Source organism: Malus domestica, chromosome 07 (assembly GCF_042453785.1).
Source record: "Malus domestica chromosome 07, GDT2T_hap1".
Classification (NCBI taxonomy): Eukaryota; Viridiplantae; Streptophyta; class Magnoliopsida; order Rosales; family Rosaceae; genus Malus; species Malus domestica.
In genome coordinates, this window is record NC_091667.1 from 14205687 (window position 1) to 14227834 (window position 22148).

The 22148-nt window shown below is 37.2% G+C and overlaps 1 pseudogene; it reads left to right on the plus strand.

The window, feature by feature from the left end:
- Positions 1-1313: 1313 nt before the first annotated feature.
- On the plus strand, positions 1314-20527 carry LOC103420019 (probable pectinesterase/pectinesterase inhibitor 36; annotated as a pseudogene).
- The last annotated feature ends 1621 nt before the right edge of the window (positions 20528-22148 follow it).

The following is a 22148-nucleotide window of genomic DNA, read 5'->3' on the forward strand; positions in this document are numbered from 1 at the left end:
AAGTGTGATAGGCACTTTATTGTACTTAGCTCAATACACTAGACCCGACAACTCCTTCGCTGTTAATCTTTTGGCAAGATATAGTAATGCATCTACACGCAAACACTGGACTAGCATCAAAGACATCTTCCATTACCTTAAGGGTACTATGGAGTTGGGCTTGTTCTATCCCTACGGATCCTCGAGTGATGTCGCACCCTCTACTTCTTGAGTCGATTCTCGCGTTGTTGGTTATGCCAACATAGAATACTTGTCTAATCCGCATAAGGCGCTTTCTCAAAAGAGTTATGTCTTTACCGTTGGAGGCACCGCAATCTGTTGGAGGTCAACTAAACAGACCTTAGTTGCCACTTCATCTAACCATGTTGAAATTCTTGCCTTGCATGAAGCAACTCGGGAATGCTTTTAGTTGAGAACAGTTGTGGGCCATATTCGAAGCTCCTACGATCTTTACCCCACTGTTGATGTCCCGGCGACGATCTTTGAAGAAAACACAGCATGCATCGAACAACTTAAGAAGGGTTATATCAAAAGAGACAACACCAAGCACATTGTGCCGAAGTTCTTCTTTTCACATCAACAACAAGAGCGTCAGAAGATTGAAGTCACCCAAATTCGTTCACAAGACAACCTGGCCGACCTCTTCACCAAATCACTTCCGAAGACGACGTTTCAGAAGCTTGTTCATGGAATTGGTATGCATAAACTTTCTTAGTTGTAACATTGCTATTTCTCTTTGGAATTGTGTCAAACTCGGGGGGAGTATCCTGAAGAATATTTGCTTGATCTTAATGTACTCTTTTTCCCTACGATTAAGAGCATTTTCCCATTGGGTTTTTGCTACCTAACTAGGTTTTAACGAGGCACCCACCTTGGGTTGGTCATATCCCTGATGACATCCTGTAGACGTTTCTTTTGACTTTGCATTTCTCACACATTTTTCCTTGGACTATGGAATTTGTCACTACTCGGGTTTTTGCCATAGCCTTAGGGTTTTTTTAGTGAGACTCACTTACTTATGCAAGTTCCTACCTTATTGAGAATAAGAGTTGTTCCTCAGAATCAGTGCGGACGAGTCGCCTTCCTTAACTTCTGCATGATGTTAAATCTACCTTGAGTATTTACACACTCAAGGGGGAGTGTTGTAAACTTTCCTAGTTTAAGTGTGATTGTGTAAATCCTAAATTAGATTTAATTCTAGTTATTCTTTCCTTTTACTACTATAAATAAGGGCATTATGTAGGAGAGATAACACACACATTCCCCTACAATTCTGCAAACACATATCTCTCAATCTCTCTACCCTTGCCGCCGGCCCCCTTTAACCTTGTCAGATAAAATAGGCTACAACACTTATTGTATAATTATGAAAGTTAATTTTTTATTGTAATGTAGCAATTGCGTGATAAACTAATGAATTCGGAATTTCACCATAATTAGCAGGTTCCTTATTGAGAATGAGATCAAGAGACAATCACATAAATGGATTCTATATGACCCTTTATTTACAGATGTAGCCACTTCTTCCATGAGACCTCAAAACCATTGAACAGAAGGAACTTTAACGAAAAGTTTCCGGTACTGTTCATTTTAACGAAAAATCATATTTTTACACTAAAAAGTTAACCATGCTACTATTTACTTTACCCTTTATTTTGTCTTTATCGTTAAAACTCAAAGTTTTCAAAAAATTTTCATTAGTTTCATAAATCACAAAATACCGTATAGCTAGCTCACTTCTCAAAGTCCACCTCAGCACAGTGACACTTGTCTACTACAATAGTCCATGTGTTTGCTTCCCCACCCATGTATAAATTAATCGGCACAGCATTTTACCTCATGCATTTCATCATTATTTCTTCAATTTCCTATCAATTTTTTAAAAATGTCCACTTCTGTCACCACCTTCCTCCTCCTAGTGACCATCTCTGTCTCCACCACCTCCTGCCTCCAACAATCAACCCCTATTCAGCTTGCCCTAGATAGAGTTCTTCAAGCCACAACTTTGGTCGTCCAAAACTCTATTCAATTACATGAACTGGTCGGCAGTGATGATATTTCAAATTACAGTGGTGTGGCTCTTAGAGACTGCACCGAACTATACGATGAGAGTGCGGCCAGGCTGACGGTGCTGTTGTCCAAAAATGAGAGTTATACCGGCAACGACGCACGAACATGGCTGAGTGGGGTGCTTGCCAACCATAGGAGTTGTTTGGATGGCTTGGATGAGAAGGGTTTTGTTAGGACTGAGCATCAGCGTGTGGTGGCACAAAACTTGACCATGGTGCTTGGCGAAGCTCTTGCTTTTTATGGGAAGGTTATGAATGAGGGAAAGAGTAAGTGGAAGATATCTATTTATGGCAAATCTTGCTTTAAATTAAATACTTCTTGTTGCATATTTATGCAATTTTATTGTATTTACTCTTCTTAATTATGCGGGTGATGGTTATTTTTTTCTTGTTTAGAGCAAACAATAAGATTGTAGTATAAGAGCAGGGACATCCCCTTGGATTCTGGGGCACAATACGAACCATTAAGTGGGACTCCTGAGCCTTTAGAGTTTCCTTTAGAGTTTCCATCCATATTGCATAATGTGTTTTGGAAACTTATTCACAAAAGCTATGATTATATATCATGATTTATAAATCATTAGTCATCATGTCATTGTGATGTTAATATTTCAACTAAATTATAACATGTGCATTTACTTTTTCGGTTAATTGTGTTTTACACTACAAATTTGAAAAATATTCACAAGAAGAGATGAGCATGAGGTTTCAATTTATACATATTAGGGTAAACGGTCAATTTAGTTCCTGAATTATCATCTTAGTGAAAATTAAGTCCCTAAACTATTTTTTTCAGAAAAATTAGTCCTTGAATTATAAAAATTTGCCAATTACATCCCTAATATTATATTCGAAGCTACTATATTCAATTTTCCATCAATTTAAGTCGTGTTACTTGTATGTGATACACATTAGAGGGTAGATTGGTAGTTTTTCATAAAGAAATAGTATATGGTGCTAATTTTGGAGAGTAAATTGGTAGTTTTTCATAAATAAAAAAGTGTAAGTTAACTTTGGAGGGTAAATTGGATGTTAGATTCGCAACCTATATAAAATGTGAATGGCTTATAGGCGAGAAAATGATGATATTACATTCTAAAGTGTGTGAAGTGACTTAAGTTAAAGAAAAATTGGATAAAATAGTTTTGAATATAATAGTATGGATGAAATTAGCAATTTTTAATGAATTTATGGACTTATTTTACCGAAAAAAACAATTCAATGACCTAATTTTCACTGAGGTGATAGTTCAGTGACTAAATCGGCACTTCATCCTACATATTACACAACGTGATCTCTATCCAACACTTGCCACATCATTATCATGTCCATATCATGCTTTAAAGGTTTTCGCAAACTAATAGATAATAAATGTGTGTGTGTGTATATAGTTCATTTCAATTGACGGATTTTATTTGATGAACTCATTATGGGCCCATTAAGTATTTTATTTTAACGATTGAAATCATACTTATTTTACACGGGATATTTAAAAAAATAACAAATTTTTTTTATCTAATATAGAATTATAGCCACACTTTTAAGTTTATCATAATTATAACAAAAAATTGATATAAAAATACTAGTATACCCTTAAATGGCTACTGTTGTATTAAGATTGCCTCCAGATCATAGAAAAATGGGTGTCCTGGGGTTTGAATGTAGATTCGCAAAGGCATGGTTGGGAGTGTATTGGTAGTTCTCACTTTGAACGCCATGGTTTGGAGCAGGGCCGGTCCAGAGATTTTTGAGGCCCGGGGCGACATCAAAAAAAAGTGCCATAATTTCATGTAAGAAAATTATTTATTTTCACACATTAGACATCGAAAAAATTATAATTAGAAAAACACTTCAAACTCAGTAATTTAGAAACACAGAAAAACTAATTTATTTTGTATTGAGAGAGAAAAACAAAAAAACTTCGGGCTTACAAGTAGATAGATGATGAATTTTGTTTTCCATCTGAACTTTGAATGTGTTTTTGAATAAATCGTGAGATGTTTTTTCTTATTACTAACCTTGTCAATATGGGACTAAAAAATAATGATGTTTTCGAGTCTTTAATTGATATGTATTATTAATAAATGGGCACTAAATTAAACATTTTTATGACACGTCATATAATTTGCAAATTTGGTCTACGTATTATTCTTTGTTGAAGATTAGACTTGAATTAAAACGAATATTTAAAAATAACAACTCATATAGCTACTAGATAGTAACTAAAACTAATTAACAACCAAACAAAAATTTGTAAAAATTGAAAAAAATAAACATACACATAGCATTTCGAACTTAGGACATCTTGTTAATTTTAAACAGCAAAAATCATTGTTTCTAATTAAACTTCTTGATCCTTTAACCAACTTTTATAAATTTATACTCTTATAAAAAGAAATTTGTAAAAAATGGAAAGTAAATAAGCACACATGAAGTTTTGAATCCAAGACCTCCTCATTATTTTCAAATGACAAACCACCCCTTCTAGTTAAATTCCTGTGTCTTTGAACCAAATTTTATAAATTTATACTCTTATAAAAACATATATAAATATACCACCCTAATAATTTTGGTGCCCCTAATTTTTTTGGGCCCTGGACGGTCGCCCTGCCTGCACTGGGCCTGGGCCGGCCCTGGTTTGGAGTTGAGGTTGAGTGCAACAATGGTCTTAGATTCCATCAACGGAATTGATTTCAGACGTCATCGGAGTTGTTGAAGTCAGACCCAACCGGCATCATCTCCATTCTTTCCTTGAGGCATTGGGTCCAGAGGACCTAAGCAATTAAAATTAAAATTAGTTATGAAAATGAAAACTGATATACCAATCAACAATCATGGCAAGGTAGGTGCGGGGTGACGACTGACTAGGGAGGAAGGGATGGATAGGAGGCAATCGGAGATGCGGGAACATCATCAACAACTTGCTTTTTAGTTTTTTATTGGAAAATCACATTATAAACGAGGGTATATTAGTATTTTCATATCAACTTTTGATTATAATTATTATAAATTTAAAATAGTGGCTATAATTCTATTGGTGTTCAAAATTTTGGTTATTTTTCCAAATTTTCCAATTTGGATCATAATTAATAGATTATTTTGAAAAAAAAAAACTAGACAAATATAAAACTATTTAAATATTTTATTATAGTGAAAAACAAAACAATATACTCTAAAATGATCACCATTTGATCCAAAGAGCATATAACTTTCGATTTAAGTCAGTATCGATTTGAGTGGTATTTTTGTAGAGATGATATTTGAAGAAAAACTTAAAAGATAGATAGTTTGTAACTTTATATCGTTAAAATATACGCCAATATCATAGAGAATCGAGTGTTTGTTTTCTACCCATGTGTCCTCAATTCAAAAATACAAATTCTCTAAACTAATGAAATGTAATGAATTCAAACCATAAATTTAAAAAAATATATATGATTAAAATCTAATGTGAAGCGGATGTTACAAAGGTGTCCTCATTTGAATCCAAAACTCACCATCTACATGTTAACAATCATATATCATACCATTAGAGCAATTCCACCCCTAAAGACTTTGCGCCAGCACCCAGCTCATTTATCCACTCAAGTGAACAGTAATAGACCAAAACATCTCCACCCCTAAAAAAAACCTAGTCCATTTTATTAAAATATTATTATTTTTTATTATAAAATAATAAAAATTAATAATTTTATTTTTAATTTCTGAATTTATAAAAAATAAAATAATATTTTTATTTTCTCATTCCCATCACTGCCATTACCGTCGAACAAAAGGGAGCCCATCATCCAATACTCAATACTATGCTGCCTTCTTGAGCTCGAAGTTCTTTGGCCACGAAGGCCAAGTCTGGGCAGTGATAGGAATCTAGTCGGTGCTCCGGCGGTTCATAATTCCGACGTTGAAGTAGCGCGAGAGATCATACATGTAGACCTTGAGAGGCGGGGAGGTGGTGGTGCAAAGGGACCGGACAACCGGCGGCGGCGATGAGTTGAGGAACGGGAGGAAGTAGTGACACACCCCGTCCCGAAGGAGGGCATGCTGGCCGTCACGTGAGAGTGACGTAACCATTTGCACAGTACGGAAGCTTTAAGATACAATTTATAAGTTGATACACCCGAAGGTGAGTCCTAATTTTGTCCAATCTGTCAGAACACCGTCGAATTCCTCGTAGTCACCACACCTTTGTGATTCCTGAACCTGGAGGGGCGCAAAACCAAAATTGAGTGGGTCAGTAAAACAATTCTTTTTCCAAATCCAAACATTTCTCAAAACGTTGTAACCCCTCTCCGTAAAACCTGTATACTTTCCCAGAAATGTAAAATATAAATATACATATATATTCTCAAGACTTCAAGTCGTTAACTCAACATTTTCATAACAATTATGCCATGCCACATCATCTCAACATTTCTCATATTAATTATGCCATGCCACATCATCTCAACAGTAATAAGGTATGAATGCATCAACATAATCATATCAGGTGCAAGAAAGTAATCAACCGTAGGCCCTCTAATAGCCCTGTACGGTTGAACCTAGAGCTCAAAATCTATCATTATCACTCTACCGGAGTCACCTCTGTGACCCGTCCGGCCTTCTGCACGCAAGTTACGCTCTAGTGCTTCTCATAAATCATCTGTGCACATAATCTAAGGTCACCCACCAGTCGGAATCTCACTAACACTCTCGCGACTGGTCTGTCGTACCCACTCCGCGTGGACTGTACGACTAGCATCTACTTGGATCCAAGGCGAGCGTGCGATGCGGTGAATACTATAAGCACTAAACCATGGTGCAGGATTTGAGCTCAATATATATCAACATCATCATAACAGTATTTAAATACTCACCTGATATTCACCTGTGCGTCCGCCGCACCATTCATTCATATGCATCATATCTCAATATGCATCATATCTCAATTCATACTTTTCATATCATTTCATGCATGGCAATTCGATTCACATTTCTATATATATTTCATATACTTCTATGCATGGCATCTCAATTCACATTTTCATATAATTCTATATACCTTTCGTTTAAAACATAATTTCATTCTAATTCAATTTCTGGGAAAACGTCAAGTATATAGATATACGGAAAACAAAACTGCCCACTCACAGAATACATCGACGTGTCGAAGGTCCCTGAGCCTCCCTTAGTCATGCCCAACGTTCGTACAAGCCTCGCCTATACGAGAAATAACCGAATTAACGTTATTTAACGCATAATCTAATTCTTAGCTAATAACTCCTCAAATATTGCTCAAATTGGGTATATGAATATACCACCGTGACCTACATAACCTCAGGAACATCCCCATATTTTTAAAATAATTTTTGGAGTCCTCACGCGCCCCCACGCGCCTGACGTGGCACGGACCTACGCGCCCCCACGCGCGGCCACGTGCCAAGCACACTAACGGTGTCAATTGACGCCGTCAGGAATATTCCGTTAAAACCCCGGAATATGCCGTTAACTTAATCTTTTTCCGTTACTGCCGTTAGGAATATTCCGTTAAATATAACGGATTATTCCTTCTTCTTCTCCGGTCGTCCCTCGCCGGACTCCGGTCACCGGAAACTGGGGAATATTTCAAATCCACTATTCTCCTTCGTTTTTCATCCAAATTTCTCGAATTTTACACCCATTTGAAGCCCTAAACATCTACTTTCACGTTGGACTAGTTTTAGGGCCTAAAAACAACGGGATCAAACTTTCAAAAATTCAAGAAATCGGCCTACCTTCGAACTAGGTGATCCCGACGTCCAATTCATGCCAACGAAGCACTCCGAGCTTCCTTGTGACTTCCTAAAGCTCACTGTGAGTTTGGTTTCACCTAAAACAAAGCCAATTCGAAGTTCATGAACAGTGCAATATCACGGGGTCCTTGAAAACTAGGGTTTTCCGAAGTAGAACTTACCTGAAATGGATACCATCGTGCTCGTGAAGTCTTCAGGGTTCCAATGGTGGTCTTAGATTCGTCGTTGGTATAGATTTAGGGTGGTTTTGTGGTTGGTCCGTGAGTTCGAAGGAGAGGGAGAGAGAACTGAGAGTTTCGTGAGGGAGGAGAGAGAGACAGTATGCAGAAAATAGGGAGAGGATTGAGGGATGTGGGGATCCCTCGTGGTCCTTTTCCAATCCCCAACTCCAAACCACAAAATTTTAACCTAAAAATCTAAGTTCCATCCTTAATAAATTCCATTTTATTTTCAAAACTTAGGAACCTAGATAATTAACAACTTGAGCTTCACATACTTAGTATTTCTTAAGGGCAATTTCGTCCATTCACAGCCACGAATGTAATATTTTGGAACGGGCTGTGACAATCTCCCCTCCTTATAGAATTTCGTCCCCGAAATTACAGCCACCAATCAACCCATCAATACTCATACCAAACTCGGTAAGTCTCTTTCATCCGATTCTCTTTCTCCCGCGCAATTTTCTTCCACTGAATAATTCCTTCACAAAACTTTTACCATTTACTCTATCTTAATTCTCAGGACCTTCTTTTTCCAATCCAAAGTCGTCCTTGGTTCCTTATCAAGTCGAATCCAAGTTAATTCTCAATAGTTGCACCAGAATCTCATGTGACGAATCTGCCATCTAGTGACAACGTATCGAACCCAAAATACATTATGTGCCTTAGCCAATTCTGAAGACATCACCACTTGTATGCAACTTTATTGATTCCTTTAGTGATCAAAACGGACTGATGTGTTCAAGACTTATCTTGTCTTCCTTTCTGAATCTTACTATTTCTGTTCATGGTGAAATTCCAAAAATATCAAACCATTTACCTTACCTTACACACTCGATTAGTGGCATATCCATCTGTTAGTCTCTTTTGCCATTCTTGGTTACTTCAGGTTAACTTAATCACATGAATACTTTGAGGAGACTCATCCATAGTCTCAGGGTCTACTAAAACTCTTTCTTGATCAAATCTTTCTCTATTCAGAAGCATTTCATTCACACGACACGCTTCAGGGACCCTATGGCGTTACTTCGGAAACTGCACAACCAACATACTTAAGAAACTCAGCAGTTCCGTAACCCAATTCTTCTTTCCATAAAACAAATAAGTACCATTGCTCTGTCTGGGAAAAAAGTTATTACTCAGCACTGGAGTAATTGTACTAACTTGGTACATTGACCAACTATCACTTCAACTTCGATCATAACTATCCTATGTACAAGGAAACCTGTACACATAATCCAAAGTAATATCTTTCCATTTCCACTGCGAAACAGAAAATAGTTATCTCAATCCAAAGGTTTATCTCTTTCTGCCTCAATCTGCTGACCAATTAAAACTGTCAAATGGTATGATAAATCTTATTACTTTTGGAATATTGCAGAAGTTAAACAATGTACTTCGTCCAAAATTGCTTACTTTAAATCCTTAGCATTAGGCACATACTTTTTGTTTTCTTGTATCCACATACCATTTGATTCACGAATCATGTACTCATTCTTTTTCCTTTCTTTCTCTGCCTTGGTTAATTCTTAAATTTCCTCGTCAAACATTTAAGTTTCAAGTACGACCTTACCAAACAGGCCTAACTTGAAAATTAACAAGTAGAGCTTCTACTCGATCTCCAATTCTCAACTTTACTTCAGTTGATTTCCAATCCACAAGAAGATAATCTTGGCAAGCGTACCAAGCATTAATTCTTACTGGAGTCTTCTCATCAAGTGCTTCAGCTACAACAATTCACGATCACCCTGATCGTACAATCATAATCACTAAGTAATTCAATCCACCTTTGTTGCCTCATATCAAAATCCTTCCGAGTAAACAAATATTGGAGATTCTTTTGATTTGTAAAATCTTGCATTCTTATCAACATATAATGTCTCCATAACTTCACAGCAAGGATGATAATCGTGACTTCCAAATCACCAGTAGGGTAATTCATCTCATGAGGTTCCATTTGTCGTGAAACATATACAATCACCCTAACATTTGCATCAACATGCCTCCAATACCATTCAAGAAACATCACTAAAAATTTATGATTACCATTATTCTCTGGGAATACCAAAATACGTGCATGAGTGAGGAAATACTTCAGTTGTTGAATCCTTTGCTCACAATTTCCTTCCCACTCATACATAACCTCTTTTCTCAACAGTCTCGTCAATGACAAAGCAATGACTAAAAACTCTTTCACAACCATCCAAAATAGCCTGGTAAGCTAAGAAATTCCGAATCTCAATTACAGCTCGTGGTTGTTCCAATTCCTCAATTTCTGCTATCCTTTAAGGATTCACTTGAATACCTTAAGAATATATAACAAATCTCATAATGCCACCTGATTCATCTAACTTTAGCATTTGCTATTTAGCATACAACCAACGTTCTCTCAATCTTTGCTTCACCGACTTAATACGTTTACATGCTCTGCTCTGGCTCAGAATATGCCAGAATATCTTCAATAACAAATGATAACAATTTATCACGACATTCGTGGAATACTTCATCCAATAACTCATAAAACAGCATGATTATCCATATAGCATCACCAAACTTCATAAGGACCATAACAAGTCCAGAAAACCATCTTATGATCAACGTTACTCATAATCTTCAATTGATAATAAACAGACTTCAAGTCAATCTTTGAAAATATACAAGCACCTTTGAACTGATCAAATGAGCGTCAATACACCACAATGGATAACGGTTCTCATTCGTTACCCGATTCCATTATCTATAATCAATGAATAGTCTTTAAAGTCCATTTTCTTTCTCACCAACAAATTGGGGCTCCTCAAAAGTGTTGTACTAGGTTGAATAAAACTTTTATCAACCAATTCCCTCAACTGAATTTCCAATTCCCTTAACTCATCATGAACCAATCTCCAATATAAATTTATACCTGGCAACAAATCAATAGTGAACCTCATATCTCTGCCTGAAGGCAATCCAGGTATACTTTCAGGGAAGACATCAAGAAAAGTCTAACTCTTTCGACATTATTCACACTACTCCAAACAACATCATTTAGCACCACATGAGCTAAGTATTTTTGACAGCCTTTCGAAACAATCTCTTTGCTTTCACAGCATAAATAATGGCTGAACTCACTTCACTTTGCATACTTACAAAAGTAATCTCTGGTCATCCAGATCGATGGAAAGTACTGGTTTCCCATAACATTCCGTCTTGTCACAATTATAACCAACCAATCTAATGGAACAGAATTAACTGATACAATATATACTCTATTACTACTAAGCATTCTGAATAAGTACAATACTAACATAAAATAATCTACTGGGTTGTTTGCTTAACGAATCCACGAATGAGTTATTAATATTACGGTCTGCAGCCCGCAATACTGATAAATCATCGTTGTCTCGATAAGTAGGCAACCACTCTCAAAGATATAACAATACTATTTTGCCACTCAATGCAAAATACATACACTCGTCTCAACCGCATTTAATTACTACTTTCTAGGCAATATCAATCATAATAAAATATATATATATCAGCCGGAGTCAACTAGAATGACTTGTACGGCTGATTCAACAATTATCTCAATAATATGTCGGCCGGATCCACTCCGCGTGGTCGGTACGGCCGAGCCTATAACTCACCAATTTCTCATGTGTCAGTCAAATCCATCTCTCGTGGCCTGTACGGCTGAACATATAACTCATCAAATCTCTCTGTACCCACGGTCAATCCGACCAAACTACTAAGTTCATAAACTCTGCTGAATCGACACTATGATATCATGGAAAATTGTTGAGTACAACTGATTCTAGGGACGATTCACAATTCTGTGTCCCCTCTGTTCACATAAACACATTCATTAATTTCACACTTCCCAAAGTGTTAATTTTTGTACCTGCAGCACAAGGTACATTTCCTTTACTCGAGACACCTTGTCTCAAATATCTGGGATTACCAGTATATCCATCACTTTTATTCTGACCAGCGACATTAAAACCTCAGCTGGAAGAATTAACTCTAGCTTCACTTCTTTCGAAGCTCTGAATCTTTCTATATCCTTGATATGACGAATCATTAACTTTATCGTCTTCTTTTAATTCCCATTCATTTCTTATTCTTCTTTATTCTCGTTGCTCATGTTCTCAGAGTCCTCAAGACTCAACAGCATCTCGTATATTCCTGGTAAGAAGTACAATGGATAGTGGTCACCCAAATTACCACTTCCCTTTTTGCCACCCAGTTTAAAACAACATAACACCTCCACCAAATTAACAACAATATCTGGATGGAACGAGGCAAGTCTGAAAACTTTCTATAATATCCCTCGATCATCACCTTCCTTGTCTCATATTTGTAAACTCTTGTTTACTACCATCAATAAATGCCGGAGGGATAAACTTTTCCTTAAAAAAATTTTAAATCGGCTGATTCCTCTGGTGACAACAATTAACATTCCTGTTTCCACCAGGATGCAAATTCATACCCAAAACCAGGTAGTCGTCTCGACCCACCTGTCAGAAGGAAATTTCCTTTGACTTGCATAATCTGAAACATCTTTTCCAATTGGTTAAACCGTCACTCCGCTCCCTCAGGTTCATCATTTCATAAGGTGATTCAAATTCAACTCATAACCCGTCTTAAAATGTCCATTTTGATAATATACTGAATCACCATAATAATAGTTTCCCCCAACCCGCTAAATCGGGGAGACTAAGTTCCTCTAACTACGTGGTTTGCTACGAGGCGGTGTAGTTCTGACAGAATTCACTAGAAACTTCTCAAGATGTCCAAGATTGCAACCATGCTCTGATACCAACTGACACACCCCGTCCCGAAGGAGGGCATGCTGGCCGTCACGTGAGAGTGACGTAACCATTTGCACAGTACGGAAGCTTTAAGATACAATTTATAAGTTGATACACCCGAAGGTGAGTCCTAATTTTGTCCAATCTGTCAGAACACCGTCGAATTCCTCGTAGTCACCACACCTTTGTGATTCCTGAACCTGGAGGGGCGCAAAACCAAAATTGAGTGGGTCAGTAAAACAATTCTTTTTCCAAATCCAAACATTTCTCAAAACGTTGTAACCCCTCTCCGTAAAACCTGTATACTTTCCCAGAAATGTAAAATATAAATATACATATATATTCTCAAGACTTCAAGTCGTTAACTCAACATTTTCATAACAATTATGCCATGCCACATCATCTCAACAGTAATAAGGTATGAATGCATCAACATAATCATATCAGGTGCAAGAAAGTAATCAACCGTAGGCCCTCTAATAGCCCTGTACGGTTGAACCTAGAGCTCAAAATCTATCATTATCACTCTACCGGAGTCACCTCTGTGACCCGTCCGGCCTTCTGCACGCAAGTTACGCTCTAGTGCTTCTCATAAATCATCTGTGCACATAATCTAAGGTCACCCACCAGTCGGAATCTCACTAACACTCTCGCGACTGGTCTGTCGTACCCACTCCGCGTGGACTGTACGACTAGCATCTACTTGGATCCAAGGCGAGCGTGCGATGCGGTGAATACTATAAGCACTAAACCATGGTGCAGGATTTGAGCTCAATATATATCAACATCATCATAACAGTATTTAAATACTCACCTGATATTCACCTGTGCGTCCGCCGCACCATTCATTCATATGCATCATATCTTAATATGCATCATATCTCAATTCATACTTTTCATATCATTTCATGCATGGCAATTCGATTCACATTTCTATATATATTTCATATACTTCTATGCATGGCATCTCAATTCACATTTTCATATAATTCTATATACCTTTCGTTTAAAACATAATTTCATTCTAATTCAATTTCTGGGAAAACGTCAAGTATATAGATATACGGAAAACAAAACTGCCCACTCACAGAATACATCGACGTGTCGAAGGTCCCTGAGCCTCCCTTAGTCATGCCCAACGTTCGTACAAGCCTCGCCTATACGAGAAATAACCGAATTAACGTTATTTAACGCATAATCTAATTCTTAGCTAATAACTCCTCAAATATTGCTCAAATTGGGTATATGAATATACCACCGTGACCTACATAACCTCAGGAACATCCCCATATTTTTAAAATAATTTTTGGAGTCCTCACGCGCCCCCACGCGCCTGACGTGGTACGGACCTACGCGCCCCCACGCGCGGCCACGTGCCAAGCACACTGACGGTGTCAATTGACGCCGTCAGGAATATTCCGTTAAAACCCCGGAATATGCCGTTAACTTAACCTTTTTCCGTTACTGCCGTTAGGAATATTCCGTTAAATATAACGGATTATTCCTTCTTCTTCTTCGGTCGTCCCTCGCCGGACTCCGGTCACCGGAAACTGGGGAATATTTCAAATCCACTATTCTCCTTCGTTTTTCATCCAAATTTCTCGAATTTTACACCCATTTGAAGCCCTAAACATCTACTTTCACGTTGGACTAGTTTTAGGGCCTAAAAACAACGGGATCAAACTTTCAAAAATTCAAGAAATCGGCCTACCTTCGAACTAGGTGATCCCGACGTCCAATTCATGCCAACGAAGCACTCCGAGCTTCCTTGTGACTTCCTAAAGCTCACTGTGAGTTTGGTTTCACCTAAAACAAAGCCAATTCGAAGTTCATGAACAGTGCAATATCACGGGGTCCTTGAAAACTAGGGTTTTCCGAAGTAGAACTTACCTGAAATGGATACCATCGTGCTCGTGAAGTCTTCAGGGTTCCAATGGTGGTCTTAGATTCGTCGTTGGTATAGATTTAGGGTGGTTTTGTGGTTGGTCCGTGAGTTCGAATGAGAGGGAGAGAGAACTGAGAGTTTCGTGAGGGAGGAGAGAGAGACAGTATGCAGAAAATAGGGAGAGGATTGAGGGATGTGGGGATCCCTCGTGGTCCTTTTCCAATCCCCAACTCCAAACCACAAAATTTTAACCTAAAAATCTAAGTTCCATCCTTAATAAATTCCATTTTATTTTCAAAACTTAGGAACCTAGATAATTAACAACTTGAGCTTCACATACTTAGTATTTCTTAAGGGCAATTTCGTCCATTCACAGCCACGAATGTAATATTTTGGAACGGGCTGTGACAAGTAGGATCAGATGTCGACGATGCCGATGAAGATTGAGTAGGCGAGGAGGAGGAGGAAGGCGAAGATGAGGGCAAAGGCGGCTTTTCCGTGCATTTTGTGAGATCTGGAGTCGGGCAACCTGGTGTGGAAAAAAAAAAGGTGGCTGATGTCACGTTGGCGTCAGATGGGTCGATCCCAAGGTCAGTCAAAAATGGGTTGCTCTGGAGACTGGCACGGGCTGAGTACCAAGTAAGTTTGTGGGCTAGAGTGGATTGACAGAGTCTCAACCTGGTTTTTTGATTGGGTGCTGGGCTATTCCACCTCCGGTGGAAATGCTCTTATGTTAGCATAAATTAAGCTTCCATTACCTTATTTCGTCATAATAAGAAAGGGATTTGGATCCTCGCCGGATCCCCTCCCTGGGGATCCTAGGGATTAACGCACATGGACTATTGATAAAAAATCGTGCGGCCCCAATTAAATACTTTTTATATTTTTAAAAGTAAAGTAGCCTCGTTTTGGGTAAAAAATATAAAAAATGAAAAAATTGTAACTGCACGATTTTTTTATCAACAATCCACGTGCGTTGATCCCTAGGATCCTCAGGAAGGGGATCCGGCGAGAATCCAAATCCATAAGAAAGAACCCATTTTATTTTGGGCAATACTTGGTTGCTCACTGGGGAGTACCCAAATTACTGACCATCTTATGTAAACCACTAAATTTAAAACACTTCCGTCAAATGAAACTCTTCACAAACTCCTACTACCCTTCTAACCAAACACACTATTTATTTTCTTTTACTTGTATCCAAACAACCATCTTCTCTCCCACCAAAAACACAGCTGCCATACCTCCACCATCACCTCCCTCTCCTTTCTCCCGAAGCCATGACAGCTTCACCCTCTCAAATTTCTCCAAACCCATGATAGATCATATCCATCTTGCTAACCCTATTAAGGATATTTCACCAAGGAGAAAAATTATGAAGGAGGTTGAAATTATTCTGTGAAATTTCGAGAAAGTTGGTGTTCGGTAATGCCATAGATTCCACGACGGAGATTTCGACGACGATGACGGCCGAGTGCTGACATGTGTGCCACGATAAAGAATAAGAGGATTTTGGGGAGGAATCGACAGTAAAAGGATGGAGGAGAAGTGAGTTGTGCCGACGGAGGAGACGAAGTTCTCGGAAGGCGTTGGGAAGACGAGGTTTCTGGCGATGAAACCACGGCAGAAGCAAAGAGGAGCGAGGCTAGAAGGGGAAGCGTTGAGGAAGAAAGGAGGTGTTTGGATGTGGGGTTAATATGGTGTTTGGTTACTTGTTTATAAAATTAAAATTGTAACAGGTGTTTTGATCTTATTGGGCCATTTCATACGGTCAGTTTTTTGGGTACTGATTAGTCAGTACCCAAGTATTATCATTTTATTTTTGAAGGAAAATTTAAAATTTTGTTCTTTGTTTGTTGATTGAATAGAACTATTAATTATGATTTTCTAAACCATTGTTAATTATGTATATATTTTTAATGAGCTACGTGAGGAGGAACTATTATGTATCGAGAAATGCTAGAAGGATCACATTTTTGTACCATATTAATATACTATCTGACGTGACAAGTTATATGTACATATCACATTAATTAATAAATTTATTTGATTAGATGTTGGTTGTACACCAATATAGTTTAAAAATGGAAAATTTGGAAAAATAACCAGAATTTAGAATCCTTATAAAATTATAACCATCCTTTTAAATTTATAATAATTGTAACTAAAATTTGATATAAAAGTACTAAAATACCCTTAATGACTAAAAACTTGCTCATTTGTTTAACTGGGTTATTTTTCCAAATGTTTTAATACCACAGCTTGCTATCTCTTCATCCAAATCGGAATGTTGGGAAGCTTGAATTTAGATTATGATTTTTATTTTTATTTTGATTTTTTATTTTAATTTTGTTGAAAAAAGGAAGAGCTATCGTTTCGATTACGAATTCTTTGAGCAATTTCGATTTGAATTCCAGATAACCAAAGTCCCTCAAACTCAATCCTCCAGTACGTCCCTGAATTGCATATTTGTCTCACCTATATATACACACATATTTATACATAATTTTTGTACTTAATTGATGGATCCATGGCAGGAGGTAGGTACACAACCAACGGTGGTGGTGAGTTGGATAAAATCTATGGAGTTCATTTGTACCCAAGGTGGCCGCCAACGACCATAACCACATAATGTTTGCACAGATAGTGTCGGGATGAATCTTAAGCTTGCTTTCGATACTAGAATTCACGACATCATTGATATTGATTTGGTAATGCTACTTTTGTTTTCGAATGAACAAGTACAAAATGAGTGGGTTACGATGGGGGGTATGTGGATAGGCCATTGGCTCTCTGTAGCATAAGAAAAGGAAAGGAAAGGGATGAGTGAGAGAGGGAATTACACCATGTTTGGACGAAGAAGTTTAAAATTACTAAGAAATTTTAAAATGACAGAAGATGGGATTTTATTTTTTAGAATTTGTGAATTTTTGTTGTTTGGTTAATCTAAAAGAACAATGGAATTCAATACAAAATTTGTTAATTTTAAACTCTCAATCATAGAAATTAGGAAATGACACATATTTACATGGAATTTAAACTTGGGAATTGAAGGTCCCAAATTCCAAGTTTTGTTTCTACGCGGAAATTCTAAATTTCTATGTTTATGACTCCAAACAAGGGAATTGATGTATGTCAATTTATAAATTTTGACTTTTACCTAAATTCCAAGTTTATTTCCCTTATCTAGGGATGGGCAAATACCCATTGGTTTGGGTAACTGCGGTTACCCATCCATTTAAATTAAACGGTTATGGTTATGGGTAACCGTTTAGATAAATAAACGGTTATGGGTATAACCGTTTACCCGCGAAATTTAAATGGGCGGTTATGGGTATTAACCACGGTTATAAACGGGTAACCGTTTACCCATTTATTTTATATATGTAAAATTAACACAAACCATGTTCACTATCCAACAAAACTTAGATCAATGCTATTGACTATAGTGCATGATTTGTGTAGCATAAAACCTATATGATGTGCTCAATAACTTATATTTCTATTACTCCAATTTTTAATACAAGCCTACAAAGCATAAACCTTTTTGGCAAGCCACACATTGTTTGGCCCTCGCTAACATGCATCGTTTTATTTTTTACACTATGCTAATTACAAGTGCATATTGATTATGGTCTGTAACATATATATGCTTATACGCCGAGACATAGCCATCACGGTTTTACATGAAATATCGTCCGTAAATTATTATTTCAATTATTGGAAAGGTATAAGGACTTAAAAAATTAAAATACGGAAATGTATGATGAATGTACCTATAACGGTGTTTAATTGTCAAAAAGAAAACAATTTTTTTTTTAAATTTTCAAGTTGTTAAAAAAAATGTAGACGGGTGAATAGTGGAAATGGTAAAAAAAAAAAAAAAAAGATAAACGGGTTAAAAAGGGTAAATGGGTAAACGGGTATTAAACGGTTACGGTTAAATGGGTATGGTTAACCGTTTATAAACGGTTATGGGTATGGGTATAACTGTTTAGGCAATTACCCAACGGGTAAACGGTTATGCGGGTATGAGCATAAACTGTTATGGGTAAATAAACGCGGTTACCCACCCGCCATAACCGTTGCTCATCCCTACCCTTATCCAAACATAGTGTTAGTGTTTTAATTTAAGGATATTTTTGAAATTTCACAGGGACATGGTTAAACTTGTCAGAAATGTAAAAGGTAGACTAAAATTCATTTTGTGGTACAAAAAATGACTAGTTATCAAAATTTCCCTTTAAAAGTGTAGTCTCCCTAACATTACTCATTTGTATCATATGTTAATACTGCATGTGTATGTTCATAATCCAACGAGACATTGTGTTTCTAATGATTGATCGAAGTTAATTAAACGGGAAATTATATGTAATGAAACATATGATTAGGGCTTACTTCGGGCGACAAAGCTATTGCAGAGCAACTTTGGCTGATATAACTTTGTTTTTCTTATAATTATCATGCTCCAGGAGTAATACCAAGGGGAGAAAAATCCAATCCCATGCAAGACGGAGGGCTTTTGGCATCATGGAATCCAAGAACATCCAGGGCTGATTTTCTGGTGGCAAAAGATGGCTCTGGCACAAATAGAACAGTGAATGAGGCACTGATTGCACTTGCTAGAATGGGTCACCGGCGAACCCAAAGAATCATAATCTATGTGAAATCCGGCATGTACGCAGAGAAGGTGGAGATTCATAGAGATGTAAAGAATGTGATGCTTGTTGGTGATGGCATTGACAAAACTATAATCACCGGTAGCCACAGTGTCGTCGGAGATGACTCCACTCGGAGCTCAGCTACGGTTGGTAAGTCTAGAGGTCTAATCACTTGGCCAAGATTTATAGTGATCAAAGTCTTGGTTATTAGACTTGAAACTCATTTTTTGACATTAGATTTATGGTCCAGTAGTTAGTGACCATGGATTATAACGTTAATGTTGATCAAGGTCAAAACCTAAATGAATAAACAAGTTACGAGTTTCGATCATTTGGTTAGAGCATTCACCGTAAATATTCATAGTCACTGATCATAGTCATTGTTCAAATACTTACATTGGCTATGAATATATCACTTGGACAACTTTTTTTTGCCATTCACAGGTGTATCAGGGGATGGTTTTTGGGCAAGGGACATAACATTTGAGAACACAGCAGGTCCTCAAAAATCACCAGGCAGTGGCACTGAGGGTGAGCTCAGACCTCGCGGTGTTTTACCGGTGCAGCTTCAAAGCGTACCAAGACACTGTCTATGCCCACTCCAATCGACAATTCTACCGCGACTGTCAAGTATATGGCACCATCGATTTCATATTTGGTGACGCCTATATGGTGATGCAAAATTGTGACATTTTCGTGAGGAGGCCAATGAAGTCCCAAGCTAACATGATCACCGCGCAAGGTCGCGACAACCCGGAAGAGAACTCAGGCATTGCAATCCACGGTTGTCGCGTTAGACCTGCACCGGAATTCGCAGGCGTTAAGGGTTCGTTTAGGAACTATTTGGGCAGGCCATGGAGAAAGTATTCAAGGACTGTGTTCTTGAAGACAGACTTGGATGGTTTGATTGATCCAAAGAGGTGGACAGAATGGAGGGGCAGTTATGGACTTTCAACGTTGTTTTATGGGGAGTATATGAATACAGGGCCAGGTGCAGCAACAGAGAAGAGGGTTAAGTGGCCTGGTTTTCATTTGGTCCTCAGCAAGTTAGTCCTTTCACAGTTGGTAATTTCATTCAAGGACAGAATTGGATTCCAGTCACTGGTGGTGTGCCATTCTGGCCTGGAATATAATAAAGATATTATACTATGGTCGGAGGCTTGGAGCCCCTCTCTATGTAATCAGAAGGGTTCTTTAGAGAAAGGCCCTTGAAATTCCTATTTTTCAAACAAAAATCCACCTAATAGTAAATATTCAAATAAAACCTAAAATTCAAATAGACTACCATGTAGACAAATATGTAACCAATTATTACAACATATTTACAACTTATGCCACAAAACCCTAATTATGTCAATAAATATTTTTACTCACCCTAATTATGATTAGCAATTAACCCCATATGGAAAATTTTCCTTTCTTGTATCATAAATATTAGTAACATGTATATATATATACTAATTTATCCATATTCATAAACAATTATGGGCACATTTTTCGTATGAAAAAAGAAAATCCTTTGTATAATCAGTTATTTTCCATCAAATAATATTGTTTGATAAAAAAACAAACCAATTAATATTCTTTATGTTGTAGGTAAATTATTTTACATAGATTATTACATACATTAGACATTTTTTATTTGTTATTATATATGCGTGTTAAAAATAATTTATCTATATTTATATGTAAAATATAAATAAATTAATTTTGAATCAAACATCATTTATTTTGTACGTAAATTAAAGTTGTAGTTACATTATTTTGGTCAAGTTAAATAGTGCCTAAATTATTTCATAAAAACTAAACCAAGACAAATTATCGCCATTAAAATGAAACAGTAGATACATTATTTTTTTTATTTGATTAAACAACAGGTAAATTATATTGTAGGTACATTATGTTTGTAAAAAAAAAAAAAATTGAAAGTAGTAGATATATTATTTTTAACCAAATTTCCTTTATTTGTAGGTGAATTATTTGCATGCATTATTTTATATATATATATATATATATTGGGCACATTTTATTCCTAATGACACACCCCGATCCTAGAATCAAGGCGTGCTGGCCGTCACGTGAGTGTGACGTAACCATAAGTGAGGTACGGAAGCAAAGATAAGAGAATTACGAAAGAATAAAAACCAACTACTAGCCAGAAAAACCAAATAAGCATGCTAGAGTGAGTTAAAGTGTGAGCACACACATAAACAGAGCCTAAGAACTAGGTGCAGTCAAGTAGGACTATAATTAAAGTACAACACCCGCAGGTGAGTCCTACATGCAGGAAGTCTGTCAGAACGCCGAAGAAAGCCTCGTGAGCCACCAGCTGCTAACTAGAACCTGGAGGGGCGTAAAACAAAATTGAGTGGGTCAATAAAACAAAGCTTTTCGAAAACCTTTCATTTAAAACATTTCTAACCCCTCGCTGTAAAACCTGTATACTTTCCCAAAAAATAGTATAATAGCATAATACTTTTCATAAATCTCATTTCATCAATCTTTCTTTAAAACCCGAAAGTATGCCATGTTAAAACTTTCAAAAACAGCATGAATGATGCATCAATGTAACAGGTGAAATGGTGAATTAACCGGAGACCCTGCAGTTGGTCCTGTTCGGTTAATTCTATAGCTCAACATCCAATCCAACCGGAGTCACCTCGGTGACCTGTATGGCACTGCACTGCAGATAAGTCGGAACTACCTGAAGTAGTCTGTACGACATGAATGGTGTAATAATACGCTCTAGTGCTT